This window comes from Chrysemys picta, chromosome 8 (genome assembly GCF_011386835.1).
Source record: "Chrysemys picta bellii isolate R12L10 chromosome 8, ASM1138683v2, whole genome shotgun sequence".
Taxonomy (NCBI): Eukaryota; Metazoa; Chordata; order Testudines; family Emydidae; genus Chrysemys; species Chrysemys picta.
Window position 1 is genome coordinate 89,745,757 of NC_088798.1, and position 16,900 is coordinate 89,762,656.

At 43.5% G+C, this 16,900-nt stretch overlaps 1 protein-coding gene and 1 long non-coding RNA gene across 3 annotated transcripts in view; one reads left to right on the forward strand and one right to left on the reverse strand.

Annotated features, from left to right (window-relative positions):
- The window catches only part of LOC135973263 (uncharacterized), a 275,121-nt gene that overhangs the window by 116,823 nt on the left and 141,398 nt on the right, over nucleotides 1-16,900 (reverse strand). The gene's annotated exons all lie outside the window — the stretch shown is intronic.
- Nucleotides 10,327-15,789, forward strand: LOC135973306 (uncharacterized). 2 transcript variants are annotated; one of them, XR_010590113.1, is made up of 3 exons: nucleotides 10,327-10,420; nucleotides 11,346-11,433; nucleotides 15,400-15,789. It is a non-coding gene; the product is annotated as an uncharacterized LOC135973306 (long non-coding RNA). The 2 variants fall into 2 exon arrangements; XR_010590114.1 differs by having other exon boundaries at nucleotides 15,435-15,789.

Sequence of the window (16,900 nt, forward strand, 5' to 3'; positions counted from 1 at the left end):
ATTGCTGATCATTTTAGTAGATATAGCAGGGTAAGGGGTGGGAGGGAAGACCATGGGAAGGTGAGAATTGGGAGTTCCTGCAGGGAAGGAACGGTAGAGGGAAGAATAGAGCAGACCCTGACAAGAGGGAGAGAAACAGAGAAAAGAGAATAAGGAAGGAAGAGAAACAAAGAGCAGTTTGGCTTCTAACCCACTGAATGACCCTTGGCCACCTGTGTCCAAAAAAGCAAAACACTGAAGACTTTGCTGACATTTGACTTTCTGGAATATATTTTCCTCCCCCAGAATCAGGTGCTTTGTTCTTGTAAATAAATAGCCTAGGGGAAAGCCTAGTTTCTTAGCCTTTTATTGGCATGTTACTTGCCCCACATTGCTAGCTGCATGCAGGGTGTAGCTTCCTTGTGTGAAACTGACTCTGATGGAGCTGCTCAAAGCCAGGACCATTAGCAGCATGAAATGACTCAGCTTATTTTGGCTGCAAAAGATTTTTTACGGTTAGTCTTTCCTTTAACTTTGTCAACCGACTCTTACTGCTAACTGTTGTTTTACAAGTGGAAACCCCTCACTTTGAGGCTGCTGTTTGGCTGGGCTGAGTTTCCCACATAGGCCAAGGTAGCAGGGCAGCTGTGTATCCATTACAGCAGTGGGAAGTCTCACCCTTCACCAAGGCTAAATAAACTTTGGATTCTTAAATAAGAGTTTGGATCCTGTAGAAAACTTCAACATTTGTGGAAATATTAAAACCCCCAACTCCCGTAAGGTTCCTGCACCAGGGAGTCTCCAGAATTGCCACCAAAGGGTTGCCAATCCTCCAGGATTGTCCTGGAGTCGCTAGGAATTTAAGATTAATCTTTCATTAGAGATTGTCATGTGATGAAACCTCCAGGAATACATCCAACCAAAATTGGCAACCCTACTAAGGTGCTGGGGCTTTTGGAAGAAAGAGCACTGCATAATTTGCAGCCAGTCCAAACGTTCTTTAAAGCCAATAGGAGCCTTCCCATTGACTTATGAGATTTGGGTCAGAGCCTTATTTTGGAACAGTAACTTCACTTATTGCCCCAAGCTTTTGGGGAGAGCAGTGAAAGTGGGTGATGCATGGGGCATCTGTTTCTGTTTATATTTTGCTCAGCCATTGCTGGCTATGAGGTTAAGCTGGTCAGGGAAAGTATCACACTTTTTTCCCCCCAAATCCCTCCTCTTCCCACCAATCTCTTCCCCTAAAAATTGAAATTTTGTAAAACTTCAAAATTTGAAACATTTCCACCAGCTCCTTGGTTGGATGGAACAACAGAAAAGCCATGGGAATGTTAGCCACATTTCGTTTTTAAATTTCAAAATTCTGAATTTTGAAAATATTTGGACCAGCCCCCCTCTGGGGTTTGTAGAATCCCCCAGGCTAGAAGAAACAGAACTCAGGGCTCTTATCACAAAGGACACCCTGGTCTGAAGCTGCTGGACACACACAGACACTTGCGCACCCTGGGTCTTTAGTCTGCAGATACATACAGCCTCTGCTGAACAGTCCCTGCACAGGGACTTCCTAAATCATTGCTTGGATTCAACAGTTGTGGAGCGGGATTGCTGTTACACTACAGGTTGCAAGTGAACGTGCTGAATTTAAATATCTGCCAACTTCACCAAGGGGCTCAGGCAGGCCCCCTTTTTTAATTTTTTTAACTTTTTGTACAACTTGACATATATAAAAATAAAGAATTGTATAGAATTTACAAAGAGATAAGAGGAAAAAAATAAAATCCTATTTTGGGCTAGCCAACCACATGCCCACTGACGCAGGGCTTGTGCTGAAGTAAAGAAGCAAAGTAGGATGAATCTTAACTCTAGGAAATTCCATTATCAGACAATTTGTGCTGTATTTATTAGACTCCCTTTGTATATTAAGTGCCATGTATCTACTGTGGAGTGCCCCTGCATTAGAATGTGAAATCCCTTCTTTAGTTTCCTGATATTCACCCCCATTGGATATTTACTCCACCCCTCACTAGTCAAATAGGCAACATATTTAGATTGTTAAAACATACACCAAAATACTGAAAAATAAGATGAGGATGCTGAAAGCAGCAGAAAGAGTTGATCACAGGCATCAAATGTATGGGCTGGTGCTACTGACAATGTAAGTTCAGGGCCGGCTCCAGGCACCAGCCCAGCAAGCAGGTGCTTGGGGCGGTCAACGGAGAGGGGCGGCATGTCCAGTTCTTCAGCGGCAATTCGGCGACGGGTCCCTCACTCCCTCTCGGAGCAAAGGACCAGCCGCTGAATTGCTGCCAAAGACTGAAGCGGTGGTGGTAGAGCAGATCGCAATCGCGGTGGCTTTTTTTTCCCTTTTTTTTCTTTTTGCTTCTTGGGGCGGCAAAAATCCTGGAGCTGGCCCTGTGTAAGTTACGCTACCAGTAGCAGGAATCTCACCCTTAACGGTAGGGCTCATATCAGCTCAAATATTCCACTCAGTGAGAGGTGAATGAAACAGGAGGCAACCAGAGGAAGCACAGTACCACACTCTAAATGCTTTGAGAGACATAATAGATATAGAAGTGGACGGGCATATGCTGGTCTGAATCAGGACTGTTCCTAATTGGGAATTTGTTTCATATATTTAGTTATAATAATGGTTCTCAACCTTTCCCATACCCATGCCCCTATGTTATAACAGGAAAATGTTTTGGGAACCTTCTTCCATCTAGATGTACAGAAATGGCAGGTGTTCATGACCCCCTGAAACTTATTTGTGTTTTCCCCAGGAGCTACAGCATTGTTGTGTGAATTGAGTGCTTAAGGATTAATAGCATTAGTAAGAGGCAAGCATGGAGCAGGTGGGTACTTTCCGTGCCCTGCAAAGCTCTGCCAGCTCACCTCATACCTAAACTGCTGTACCCTTGAGACATCTAAACAGAGGCTTCTACAATTGCTCAACTACACAGCATGATGTGAACAAATGCTCATATGACTAGGAGGAGACACCAAACTCCACTTCATTGGAACAAAGTAGGAACTTAAACTCGGGCCTCCCAAAGTGAATGGTCAATGACTTGATCAATTGAATCACCCAGCTGCCTGAACACATTAGCACTAGACAAATATCAAATGACAAACATATACCAGTACTGGGCAAAATCTTGAAGAACCTGAATGTCATCCTCTGGTATCCATGGGCCTAAACTTTCTGCTCTGGCTCACCAATCTCTTAGAGAACAGGGTGGATTTCATGCTGTTTGTTCAAGGCAGTAAAAATTCCCCAAAGACTATTTACTGCTCTGCATTAGTGAATGTGGGGAATAAATGATGTCAAGCCACAGCTTTTGTTTTCTGCTTTTGGATGAACATGAAGGGGAGAACTATGTGACCATTTAATCTTAATAATGCAAAGCCTTCTGCACTCACATGAGGAGGCCTGTTTGTTTAACCAGCAATATTACACACAAGCACTTGGCAGGCTATTTTAAAACTATTTCAGGAGGCCTTTTCTTAAATAAGAAAGAGCCTCTGCCACCCCTTGCAATGTTCTCCATGGGCGTGATGCCAGGACTCGTGCTGCAAGGTTATTCACCCTCCAGTGTGACTGAGCCAAGACCTCATGGGCCTTTTAGGGTTGTAAATGACTTAGAACAGGCCCCTGCCAGGTTTATAATTGTATTTATTTAGGTCGTATGTATTTGTTGTCTCCACCTTTCCCCATGTAGCTAGAAAGGGAGATGAATAAATAGACGAACACCTGCGCTCCTGAGGTAATGGTCTTCACAGCTCACAATTTTGGAAAGTTTCCTTTCCAATTAATTTGTAATAACTTTCTATCTACTTTCTCCATCCACCCCCACACTCCCAAGCCCCATATCGACTTGTGTTGATTTATTAAAACTTTTGAAATATCCTGGGTAGATTTCTAGTCAGGAATTTGGAATGCCCTCCCCAGATAATCCATCCCAGTTTTTACACTGAGCCTAGTGCATGCTGGGTTAGGACTTTGGAAGTTTTGTCAGTGTGGTGTGAAACTTCATGCACCGAGAATAAGATCAATAACATTTATGTTTGTGTATCTCCCTTTCAAATCTCTGTGCCTTGACTTTAGGCCCACTGCTCATTTAGGACATAGTGTGCATTTCCCAAACTTGTTTTAACAGTTTAGCAAGCCTATGGACAGCATTAAACTGAACTTAAACTGTTTATTAAGTGACTGAGACTAGATAGTCAACTACTAACCTATATCTTTACTGAACCTTTTCTTTAAATTTCCCTCTATTACACTGCTATTGGTGCAGCTCCACTGGTGGGACACCAGCATTTTTAACCGTGTCATCAAATCCTGCTCAGAGCAGGTCTAGGTGACAAGGTGGTAGAACCACGAGCAGCTACTGGTGCCTTGACTATGCAAGAGCTTCCACTGCTACTACCACAGATGGGAAATTTTAAAGACGAGCTCAGAGTAGATAAAGCCTGTATTAAAATCATGCAAGTGGTTTTAATTCAACAGAAGACAGGGCCAGAGAGCTAGAGGTCTGCACCCCTAAAGACATTAGCACTATTGAGATTACTAGAAAAAGCAATGGATAATTACATACAACCCACTGTGCTAATAGTGCACTAAGGGCCAGCTTTTCCAAGGAGCTCATCTCCCACTCTGTCTGCAAAACAAGGGAAGAGAGGAAATAAATTAATCCAAAAGGTGTTGGTGAAAGTTCTGATTGATTTTTCTCTTATACAAACCTGTTTGCTCATATTATCATGATCTGTAGTTGCATTTCAATTAGGTTTTACATCACAATTAGCTTTGGATATAATCTGGCGCACCCTAGTGGGTGCTTAGTGAGATCTGTGTAATTGCTTGGGGGTGGTTTTGTTACAAAGCAAAAGTTAGTCTATCGCTTTTGAGCACTTCATATAAACAAGTCCAAAAGCAAACTGGGTTTTGCTGAAGATTCAGTGATCTGTTGCCAGGTGATAAGTGCTTTTTTATAAATCTCATAAAATCCCTTTTTCTGCTGCGCTGCAATATAATTTGGTTTTATATGGTACATTTCATAGTTACTCAAATAATAATTTCAACAACATAAAGTCTCTCCTGTTGGCTGGCAAAATAATCAAGAGCTGAGCTGTTAAGAAAGGCAAGAGCATGATCTGATCTGATCTAATCTTGCCCCCAGATCTCATAAATATGTTCCTAGAGGGCTGAGAGCTAATAATTAATGAATGACATAAATGAGTTGGAAGCTTCCAGCTTGGATCCTTCACTCCCTGCCAGTGATAATCAGTGCTTTCATGTTTGACACTGTAACAAAATGTGACAGTCCATATTGCACAATTAAATACTTAGGCCCCGATCCTGTGAATGTTTACATACAAGTATCTTTCTAGGTGCTAGTAGTACCATTGGCTTCAGTGTTGTGCATGTGTAAATTTGCAGGTTGAGACTTAAGGCAAAAATACACCCCCATAAATGATGGGTCTCCCTCACAAAACATGACACAGCAAAACAGCAGACCAAGGACTTGACCCAAAGCCTGGTGACAACGAGAGTCTTTCCATTGACTTCAATGGCTTTGGACCAAGCCTAAATCAGCGGCAAAATAGTTCTACTGTCTTCAGAGCTATTCAGAGGTTTGGGTTCTTATACTTCTGGTTTCATTTTAAAAGCACTTTCAGCTCAGACATCCAGGCTGGAGTTTAGTTCCTAGAGGGGCCCATAAATGCCTCTGCACCCTTGTCTGGGGCTTGATTGCCCTCAGAGAGCTATGTTGGGTCACCAGACATCTGGCCAAAGAGAGTTATCCTGTACAGTTTAATAGAAAATTATATTAACCCAATAAACTTTCTAGAGATTGTTATTGAATCACTCAATAGAACTGGGCAGAAAATTCAATCCCCGCTATAGAATTCTATAGGCTGGTTTAAAAAAAATCACACAAATAATTAAGGCAATAATCCTGTGCTCGATAGCACAGGTTTTTAGTGTAATTGCTATAGAACCTCTTTGGTTTCATCCCTATTAACACTGATATGGTTTCCCCACATAGGTGATGACGGCTCCTTCACGGTCCATCACTGATTCTCCTTGATTGGTGTGGAAGGGCCACTGTTGAGTAACATAAGCAGGCCTGGACAGAGCCATTGGGTGAATGGACATTTGCCAGTGGGCCACTCTGCTTCTGTTTGTACACACAGGGTGGTTGCTTGTTGTGAGACCCTTCCTTCTGCCACATCTGCCATGTTCTGAACGAATTCACGTTGATTCTGACAGTTCCTCCTCTTACTTTTGCTGCCTGTGACTCACCAGACAGAGAACTTAGCTGACAAGACTACCTCAGCTGCAGTCCCCCAGCCCCTCTCCGGGGCCGTCATCAACAGGCACAAGGAGTACCAGGCCTGAGGGCTCTCTCTCTACACCATGTCAGGCTGAGCAGACCAAGGGCTGGTCCCATTTCATGACACCCAGCAGTACTGCTGCTGGTGGAGGAACAGAATCATCCTCTCCCCAATAACTCAAAGCACCAGCTTTCATTTTGTTTGCGCAGGCTGCAGACTCAGTCCTGACTCTCCAGAGCCAAGTAAATGGAGGCGGGGTGGTAGGGAGAAGAGATGGATTTGTGTGGGGAGGAGTCGAGAGCTGAAGTCCATGTATGCTATGAAATCACACTCAACATAACTTCGTTTGATGTTTGTGTAACCCACACACCTCCTGGGTGTGGTGTTCTGTCCCATCTAGTGGTACTGAGACCACTGAGAGAGAGAGTTAAATGAGTCTGCTCTACAGCCTTAGCTAATAGGCAGTTGGCTTTTAGCTCATGCTGTAGAGCAGTGATTCTCAAACTAGGGCCACCGCTTGTTCAGGGAAAGCCCCTGGTGGGCTGGGCCAGGTTGTTTACCTGCCGCGTCTGCAGGTTCGGCCGATCGCGGCTCCCACTGGCCGCGGTTCGCCGCTCCAGGCCAATGGGGGCTGCAGAAAGGGCGGCCAGCACATCCCTCGGCCCGCGCCACTTCCTGCAGCCCCCATTGGCCTGGAGCAGCGAACTGCGGCCAGTGGGAGCCGCGATCGGCCGAACCTGCAGATGCAGCAGGTAAACGAACCGGCCCAGCCTGCCAGGGGCTTTCCCTGAACAAGCGGCGGCCCTAGTTTGAGATAGGGTGACCAGATGAGAAGAAGAAAATATCAGGACACCGGGGGGGGGGGGGGGGGGGGAAGAGTCTGCTGGCAGAGCAAAAACAAAACTAAACAGTGCTGCCCAAAAGGCACGCCTCTGCCCCTTCCAGGAACTAAGTATGTAATACTTCAGTCCCCAATACAAGCCCCCCTCCAATAGGAGAGCAGCAGACCTGACTGGCAGTGACACACAGGTCTCTGGCATGGCAGTCAGGAGCTCAGAAAGGATGATGTGAGCAATGACTTTACTCCTTCTCTCACTGTGTGCCCAGCATTTCTCTACTAGGGATGGGCAAACTGCCTGAGGTTTGGCAACCTCTTGAGATACTATTTGGTATGTGAAGGCTTGGTGAAAGCTCATGAACTCTTTTTTCTGTAATCAAAACTTACTTTTTTCCAAAGCCGATTCCTAGAAAAATACTTCTTGATTAGGATGTAGCTGAAGGGAGCCCTGGGCTGTGTGTTAAGACTAATAGAACCATACCACCAAATCTCAGCCGGCACAGTATGTGACTTACATAGTTCATTTTTCCATTAGAATTTGTCTCTCTCTTCCTCTGCTCCATTTTTGAAGTCTTCATGTTGTTGGGGTTTTTTTCAGCCTGCCTGCCCTTCGCTGCATTTTTATTATTTCCCCATACTCTCTCCTAATGGAAACAACAGCCAATATCGAGTGTCTCTTTAGGATCTGTAATTCTAAATGTGTTTAAAATGAGAGGTGGTGTGGTCTAGTGGCTAGCCCACTGGGTTGAAACTTGGGTTCTAGTTCTGGCTCTGCCACCGACCTTGGGAAAGTCACTTAACCTCATTGTGCTTCTGTTTCCACTTCCACCATTTCTCTGTCTTGGCTGTGAGCTCTTCAAGGCAGGGACTGTGTTCTCCCATGTTTTTGTGCAGAGCCTGGCACAATGCGGCCCTGATCTCAGTTGGGGCCACTAAGCACTACTGTAACACAAATAATAAAAGTAGTCCAATTTTTTCATCCCAAATATCTACAGCATATAGATACCATAGACCAAAAGCAGCTCAGGAATAAACAAATGCACCTCTCTCTGTAGTCAATGAAAGACACATTTGCTCACACCAGGGTGGAATTATGGTCCTAGCAGTGCAGTCACTTGAGTTCCAGTCAGCTGTGTGCAATGGCTTCCATCCATCAGCCATGACTTTGAACAAGGAGCAGATCTGTTAAAAAAAAAAGAGACTTGCTTGAACCGTAACATTCATACGTGCACTAAAAAACTCATTATTTTATATCCCTCCTGTCCCCTCTTAAAATCAAAACTGGGGAAATTAGTTACCAACTCTGCCCTCCCCCGTCCTCACACACACACATACATTACTAAAGAAAAAGACAAAAGAGCAGGAATTTGTCCTGAAACCCATCTGTGCTGTTTCTGTACCAGGTGAGCTAAAGACGTAGCTCTATAGCAAAGCTGGGGAATAATCTTGCATATACTTCTGGAGTTCACTCCACACAGCCAAACACTTCTCATGTAACACAAAATTCTAATCTCAGGAAAGCTGTATTTTCAGAAGTGTGCTGCCATCTACAGACGAGAGATATTAATCCTATAGTACTCACATGAGGAATATGTGATTTGCCATACCTCATCAGACTAGTGCTCTATCTAGTTCAGTAGTGTCCCTAACAGTACCACCTGCTTCAAAGAAAGGCACAAGAGATCTCAGAATTGTCATTTGTTAAATAACCATCCCTTATTAGGTGTTTCTTCCTCATCCCAGGGAGTTAGTGGTTGTTTTAGGTCCTGAAGCATGAGGGTTTATAGCTCTTTAGCTTATCTAATGAAACTTTACATGTTCCTATTATTTATATCAATATGCAATCCTTTCCCTGAAAACTGCTGGGCTCTTTTCTTCAGTATTATCTTGTGTCAGTGATTTCCACAGGTTAACAACACTATTTTGTACACTTAAAATTAGGTGCTTGGATGTAATTATACTGTCACCATTACTGAGTTTGCTTTTTCATATGCTCCCCAATCACATTAGAACATATCAAAGTAATGAGGTGTTTACACATGGGTGTAATCATAAACATCAGTTGCTTAGGTGGGTGATGGTATATTTCTAACTGTTCTTTGGCTTTTAATGAACACTACACTTTGATCTATGTAGTTTCCTATGTGTTACATAGGGTATTTCAGATGCTGCAGGTTCTCTCTATCCAGGTTTTATACTGCACCCATCACCTATGCCCGTGGTTCTCAACTAGGGATGTATGTGTACCCCTGGTGGTACGCAGAGGTCTTCTTAGGGATACATCAACTCATCTAGATATTTGTCTAGTTTCACAACAGGCTACATAAAAAGCACTAGCAAAGTCAGTACAAACTAAAATTTCATACAGACAAAATGAGATGTAGCAATTTTTCAGTAACAGTGTGCTATGACACTTTTGTATTTTTATGTCTGATTTTGTAACCAAGTAGTTTTTAAGTGAGGTGAAACTTGGGGTAAGCAAGACAAATCAGACTCCTGAAAGGGGGACAGTCGTCTGCAAAGGTTGAGAACCATGGACCTAGGCATGGTAACCTCTCAGCCAGACCTTCCTTAGATTGGTTATGTGCTGATGGGTGGCAGGGAGGAGTCCCACTGGCACAGCTGCATGCACTCATTGCTTAGTTTTGGCTGTATTTCAGTATATTAAACAAAGCTCCCAACAAGCAGCCAGCTGCTGTTTGAGTACCAGTCTCTCACCCACCTCCAATACATGGAGGCTGCACACAGATAGTAGACTTTGCACTAAAGTAGATCCATATCAGTATAACTCATCTGAATCTTCACTTACTGGGAACTTTATGTAGTTGTGCCCTAGTGTACCTGCACAGATAGGGGTGGCATAGATAGCTGTCAGAGTAGCAGCCGTGTTAGTCTGTATCCGCAAAAAGAACAGGAGTACTTAGTTAGTCTCTAAGGTGCCACAAGTACTCCTGTTCTTTTTATAGATAGCTGTGTTTTTGTAAGGAGGAGTGTAACAGTGGGGCACTATTAGTAGCACCCGGGTCACTGAGGTTCCTGCAGCACTGGGAAGAGTGCAGGCTTAATTGAAGCCAATTAATCAGTCTCAGTTGGGGACTAATGGGTGTCAATTGCTTGGCTAATGAGGCAATTGGCTCAATAACAGGGAGGATGTAAGTGAGAGGAACAGGAAGCAGGGGGAAGCTCAGAGGGTGTTCCTGGTTTGAGGAGAGACGGCTGTGTGGAAATCTGCCTGCTGTAAACCTGCAACATAGTCTATCATCCTTTGTAAGTGAGGAATAAATACATATGTGGTGATAGGGTTACACCAGGAGGTTAAGAGATCAAGAAGCAGGCAAGGCAGTGTGGCAGGCTGGGTAGCGACAGAGGTCTCCTTCTGACAAGGTGTGATGATTCTCTTTTCCGTGCATTGTGTGTTTTCTTGCAGGATTATCAGGGAATGGGGAATGTTGTGAGGCAATTAGAAATAGAGAATCTTATGGAGTGACAGATATTGTGTCTGAAAGGGGCCTCACTTCATGGGCCAGCACTCACATTAGTCCCAACTTAGCTTCTGGATAAACTTGGCATACCCTCATTTTAATTGTTGAAAATGACCTGCACTAGAAATACAGAATCATGGGGCTGAGATCACAGAAACAGGTATTCATCCTAAATGGCCTTAAGTTCCCTGCATGTGTCCCTCACTTGGGGTCTTTGGCTCAACTGCACCCCACAATTGGACCATGGCAGGCTAAGGGAGATGCTTACACTCTGGTCTCTCTCCGAGAGACATCTGTTATTTTCCTTGATCTCAAATAAAAAGCATTTCAGTCAGGAGGATATGATCCTATTTGTTGATGGGGAAATATAACAATAGGATTCTAGTCTAAATTGTTGGGCCACTGTGAAGCATAAATGGCTGCCTAGATGCTTTTTGTGGGCTGACAAATGTTGTTGATGGGGTTTTTTGGTTGTAGTTTTTTTTTTTTTTTTTTTTTTTAAATCTCATCGTCAAAAGTTCAAACCAGATACTGAGCCAAACTTATCTTTGGTGCAAGTCTGTGAAGGTCAATAGAGTTACAGGAGGGATGAATCTGCCTTGTTCTCATTAAGTAAAGGTATAAGAGGGGTCACGTTTTTTAACTTAATAAAGACAGTCAGTCAGGTGCAGCCAACCTATTTTTTTTTTCCACGCAGAACTTTATTATAGGTAAGAGAACAAAAATACTTCACCTCTGGATGTTGCATGTAATACTAACTTCTCTGAGACAAAATATGTCACCTGGAACTAACAGCCTGTGAGTATCCTGCAAAGTTTAAAAAGTGATCTTTCCCAATCTTACTGTTAGTGTCCCACCTAACAAAATAGAGGATGTTCCCTGTGCTCTAAAATGCATTATCCATGTACACGTTTTTGAGTTCTCTATCAGCTGTTTGATATAGGTTTATAGACCTGCATGTTAGACACACACATGCAGGGTGGGGACCTTCTGCTATGGATATAGTGCTTCCTATGGAGACCTAGGCCAGGTCTACAGTACATGGTTAGGTCAACCTAAGCTGCCTTGCATCGACCTAGCTGTGGCAGTGTCTTCACTGAAATTTGGCTCCCACCAACATGCCTCTCTATTCCAGTTTAGTAACACCACATCCTCGAGCGGCACAAAGTCACAGTTGATGTAATTAAGTCAACGCAGTGTCAGTGATGCTGCATTGCTTACATTGACTGTTACTGGCTTTCAGGAGCCATCCCACAATGCCCCACACTGACAATACAAGTGCTCCTAGGAAGAACGCACATTGCCAACACAAGGAGCCATGTGTGCATGCACACAAGCGATTTAATAACTGCAATGGCTATATGACAACGTAAGTTAGGTCAACTTAATTTTGTAGTGTAGACATGGCCAGAGACTCAACTGCTTCCAAAGCATTTTTTTTTCCGCTGGACCACATGAAGGGTGCTCCATGTGTGCAGTCTGTATAGAAAAGGGTAGTGACTTGGCAGGCCAGGGTGAGGAGTAGGGAGGCTGGGGGGCGGAGGGGATGAACACTGTCCTCCTCCCAGCCCTACAGAGCTCAGGTGCAAAGAGTAACACAGCCTAGGGTTGGGTTCTGTTTCTGTCTCTATCACTCATATATTGTGTGGCCTTGGGTATGTTACTTGCCCTCTCTGTGCCTCAGTTTCCTTCTTTGTAAAATAGGGATCCTGCTGTATACCCTCCGTTGTAACATGTTTTGAGATCTCTGGACAAGAGCTCCGCATTAGCTGTGACAGATATTTTCTACTTGTACTATTCATCCACTGCAGAGTGTTAAGGAGGAAGCTAGTGCTATCCAAGTGAAAGCTTCCCAGATATGACTCTGCTTCCTAATAAGCAGCACAAGACACTGTTCGAGACATAGATCACAAATATTTGGAATATTAACATCTATCGGGTTTGTACATCTGTTAAAGTAGCATGTTTCCAGCATGGTTGATCCCATCATATGGGGACATTAGTCTGCATCATTAATATCTGGCGCTGCTTTTCTTTTATCAAAATCAGTTTGTTGGGAGATAGAATCTTTCCTCCCCGAAAGCGGTCTGACTTCCCCTTGAATGCACTCACCCTTTAGAACTCTACAGGATGGCTATCTCCATCCTCCCCCTACCAAACCGCTCCTTAATTTGAGTGAGTGCTTTACATCTCTCGGGAGCAGGGCTGAAGGCAAGAGCAGAGGAATTCTATATTTCCAGAGCGTGTCTTGCTGTTCATCAGAGCTAAGTAAAAGGGGGAGATGGGGGATGAGGGATTTTTCCACACTCATTCAAATTCAAAAGCGTATTGTCTTCTCCTGTCCTCGGCATGCTCTGCTCTGCCAGTGATGCCAACCATACCTGCCAGTTTGTCAGCCTGTCTCTCAACCAGATCCATGCTTCTTTCCACGTTGCTCCTTATGCATAGAACACCAGATTGAAACAGAAGAATTGCAAAACTGGATTAGACCCAGACAATCTCTGACAGTAGCCAATACCAGCTACTTCAGAGGAAGGTGCAAGAAACCCTGCAATGAGCAGATCTGGTGTAGTCTGCCACCCAGGGGAGTTCCTTCTTAATCCCCAATAGTTAGAAAGATTGGCTTATGCCCCAGAAGTGTGAGGTTTTTCATTCCTTCTAAAACTTTTTTTTGTATTTACTATTATAACTCTGGCTATTCTTATTATCCATATAAAAGCCCATTGAATTTTGCAAGTTCTTGCCTTAGGTAATTCCCTGTGGCTAAAAATTCCACAGTCCACTTACACATTAAGTGAAAACAGTCCCTTTAATCAATTTTGAATGTGTCGCCTTTAACTTTCATTGAATGTCCCCTTGTTCTTGCATTGTGAATCAGGGAGACCAGACTCTGTTGATCCACTTTCTCTGTCCCATTCATGATTTTACATACTTTGATCATATCTCCTCTTATTTGTCATCTTTCTAAAGTAAACAATGCCAGTCTTTTCACCCTCTCTTCATAGGAGAGATTATCCGTGCCCTTAATCATTCTCATTGCTCATCTGAGCCCCCTCCTATTCTTCAGCATCCCTTTTTGAGACACCGCACACAGTATTCCTAATGAGGCCATGCCATTGATTTATACAGTGCATTATTCTATTTTCTGCATTGTTCTCCATCCCATTCCTTATGGCTCTGAACATCTTGTTTGCTTTTTTGACCACAGCTGATCAGTGAATAGAACTCTTCATTGGGCTGTCTACAATGATATCCAGGTCTTTTTCTTTAGCTGATACTGTAAATATAAAACACAGTAAGGCATAGAAGTTCATATATTTCTTTCCAATTTGCATTACTTGGCACTTACCAGCATTGAATTTCATCTACCATCTTGTCGGTAGATTTCACAATCTGATATACCTACGGCCACAATCCTCTCCTTCATCTCTGTTCTCTCTTCTCAAGACACTCCAGTGCTGTGATGCCTACATGAAATCAGCCAATAAACAGTGTTTTGGTTGCATGTCATTCAGGGAGAGCTGATTTTGGTGCCTCTGGGAACAATCAGCTTGTGCATTAGCCACATGTGTAACCATCTGATCTTATTTCCATAACTCTTGCCCTTATCCTAATGGAGGCCACTGCAATATAAGTAATTGTTGAAAGGCCATTGAAATCCTTCATTATACAGTCAGTCATTCTGTGCTGGCCCTGTAGTATCCAGCAACCTGTAAATCAACTCATACTGTATTACTGTGTTTTACAAGTAGATCTCCGGGCTGCATATATGTTTACTTGCTTTGGGTCCCAATGCCACTAAGCCACTTCATTATTTAACGCACTGATACTTAATATCCACCCCCAAAAGGACGAGTAAATTAAAATGCAGTTGGAAGTGCAGGAAGATCTGTATTCGCATATCTCTTCAGTCCATAGAGAGACAAGACTTGTATTACTGGTTGAAATTTTGCATTGTTAAACAGTGTCGTTGAACTTTGAATAGGGGACTCGATTCCTGCAGATGCAGTGCTATTATATACAGTGATATTAATGTTTGCCTAGTATATTACATTTAAAAGACCACCAATGACACTGTACAAAAGATCATCAGAGTAACATTGTGTGTGTGCGTGTGTGTATGTAGTTTATTCTAACAATCCAGTATTTGTGAAACTTTTTTCTTGTGCATTACAACAAGCTCACCACAAGGGGGAACCTGAGTTTCATTTCTGGCTCTTTAAGAATGGAGGCTAAGTCAGAAATAGTACATTTTGGCCCATAGAAAAGCTTCCACTGTTGTGACAAAGCAGCACTTATTAAATATTTCATTCCAAGAATTGAAGGTGACAGGCACTGGAGTGATTGTGGGTTTAAAAAAACTGATTTCAGAGCAGCGTGCAGAAGTCAGAACTTGTTAAAAAGGAGAAGTGCTTTTAAAAGCAGAAGACCCAGCAAAGCTGTCATCTTTCATTTTGCTTCATGATAGTCCACCATGTCAGCTACCCTACCACTTGGTCTATCACAGTGGCACCCACCAGCTGCCAGCTACTGCTTTTTGGTACATTCAAAGCACTTCTGGAACCAAATGATCCATCAAATTAGTTTGCAAGTTTTCAATTTCCAGTGTGGACAAGAAATTGAATCAATAATGAAATTGTGTGTATGTGCATATATAAATGTTTGGCCATACTGGATGTTCAAACTGATTGCGACTCTTTGCCTACATAAAAATAAATGTTTGACAAATATTATTTTTACTTTTTTTTTTTTTTTTTTTGTTAGAAGAATTAATAGTGAAATATCTACTTAAACCATAGGCAGATGATTTTCCCCTTCTTTCAAGCTTCAGTGTAAAAGGCAAGAGAGTGTTCAGAGCTCTTTTTCAAAATAAAGGCCCTGAGACAAGCAACCAAGAAACCTGGGTGTCTTCTGAATTCGAAAGATCCGGAGTTTCTCTGAGATTCAAGAAGGTTGTTTGTCAGCAGAGTATCTATCTACCATTGCCTCCAGTACATTGAAGACTTCTGAAAAGTGGAGATGCCTCCACAGAGGAATTTGGGGGAATTCTGTGGGATCCTGCAATAGCATCTGCCTCACAGCATCTAGATTCCTATTGAAAAGATCTATCACAACCATTGTCATTATACATTAAACAGCTATTTTCAGCAATCCCTGGAGCAAGTAAACTCTTCCCTACACTGTTATAACAATGACACATACTGCACAGTCCTCCACCATGAAGCTTGTAAGAGTTAAAACATAAAGTTTGCTGTTATGAAGGGAGAGCATTAGGGGTCTGGAGCACATGACTTATGAGGAGAGGCTGAGGGAACTGGGATTGTTTAGTCTCCAGAAGAGAAGAATGAGGGGGGATTTGATAGCAGCCTTCAACTACCTGAAGGGGGGTTCCAAAGAGGATGGAGCTCGGCTGTTCTCAGTGGTGGCAGATGACAGAACAAGGAGCAATGGTCTCAAGTTGCAGTGGGGGAGGTCCAGGTTGGATATCAGGAAAAACTATTTCACTAGGAGGGTGGTGAAACACTGGAATGCGTTACCTAGGGAGGTGGTGGAGTCTCCTTCCTTGGAGGTTTTTAAGGCCCGGCTTGACAAAGCCCTGGCTGGGATGATTTAGCTGGGAATTGGTCCTGCTTTGAGCAGGGGGTTGGACTAGATGACCTCTTGAGGTCCCTTCCAACTCTGATATTCTATGAGAGGAGAAAACCTGCAGATAAAGCCCAGCTTTCAACCTTTACTCTTTCTCCTGGTCTCCAAATAGAGTGACCATATTTCCCTATGCTGAATACAGGACACCTGCTAAAATTACTCATATTCAAGTGAGTTCGATGGCAATCAATCAGAACTATGCAGGACAAACATTCAAATTAATATCAAGTTGACTTAGCCCCTATTATCAAGAAATACTGCATAGTTGGATTCTTTTTATTTACCTTCTTATATTTAAGGCTTTAGGGGTAAATGGGGAGGGGTGACACGCATACACCCCTAGCGCCCACACACCTAGGGGGAGAGGTGACACACACTCACTCCTGTACACCTCTCTCACACGAGGGGGCGGGGGCGGTGACCGACCTACCTAACCCTCCCTGTCCAGCGCTATTTGCCTTCCATGCCCGGCTGGGCCCCTGGGATGTACCTGCCTCTGCTGGTACCTGGCGAAGTGTCTTTCTGAGGTAACACGCAGGGGGAGGGGGAGCATGCAGGGTCATATGCCTCCCTCCCCAGATTTCTGCCTGAGTTCACAGCAGAATGTGGCCAGCAGCAG